Raw genomic sequence first — 1037 nt, 5'->3', positions numbered from 1 at the left:
CTCTCCTGGAACCCTGGGCCTGCCTGCCGCCTCAGGCTTAGCCCCCTGGGTTGCCTGGAAGTGGTGCCCTCTTGGTAGACACTTAGCAGAATGCAGCCTGCCACCTGCTAGGGACTGAGCCTCCGGCATTACCCAGGCTCGGGTAGCCCTGGGTAGGCCTGGCTCTCCCAGCCGCCTGGGACAATCTCTCCCTCTCTCCTGGAACCCTGGGCCAGCCTGCCGCCTCAGGCTCGCCCCCCTGGGTCTCCTGGAAGTGGCGCCGCCTTGTGGACGAGCCGGGGAGAGCGGCTCTCCGTTGCCATCCGGTGGATTTTTAGCAGAATGCAGCCTGCAACCTGAATGCTGGCGCCGCCTTGTGGACAAGCCGGGGAGCGCGCCTCTCCGTTGCCATCCGGTGGATTTTTAGCAGATTGCAGCCTTCCACCTGCTAGGGACTTAGCCTCCGGCGTTACCCAGGCTCGGGTAGCCCTGGGTAGGCCTGGCTTTCCCAGCCGCCTGGGACAATCTCTCCCTCTCTCCTGGAACCCTGGGCCTGCCTGCCGCCTCAGGCTTAGCCCCCTGGGTTGCCTGGAAGTGGTGCCCTCTTGGTAGACACTTAGCAGAATTCAGCCTGCCGCCTGCTAGGGACTCAGCCTCCGGCATGTACCCAGGCTCGGGTAGCCCTGGCTTTCCCAGCCGCCTGGGACAATCTCTCCCTCTCTCCTGGAACCCATGGCCGGCCTGCCGCCTCAGGCTCGCCCCCCTGGGTTTCCTGGAAGTGGAGCCGCCTTGTGGACAAGCCGGGGAGCGCGGCTCTCCGTTGCCATCCGGTGGATTTTTAGCAGATTGCAGCCTGCCACCTGCTAGGGACTTAGTCTCTGGCGTTACCCAGGCTCGGGTAGCCCTGCCTTTTCCCAGCCGCCTGGGACAATCTCTCCCTCTCTCCTGGAACCCATGGCCGGCCTGCCGCCTCAGGCTCGGCCCCCTGGGTCTCCTGGAAGTGTCTCCCTCTGGTAGACACTTAGCAGAATGCAGCCTGCCACCTGCTAGGGACTTGG

Source organism: Leptodactylus fuscus, unplaced genomic scaffold (assembly GCF_031893055.1).
Source record: "Leptodactylus fuscus isolate aLepFus1 unplaced genomic scaffold, aLepFus1.hap2 HAP2_SCAFFOLD_834, whole genome shotgun sequence".
Lineage (NCBI taxonomy): Eukaryota > Metazoa > Chordata > Amphibia > Anura > Leptodactylidae > Leptodactylus > Leptodactylus fuscus.
The sequence above is the reverse complement of the archived record's forward strand: the minus strand, read 5'-3'. Positions refer to the sequence as shown.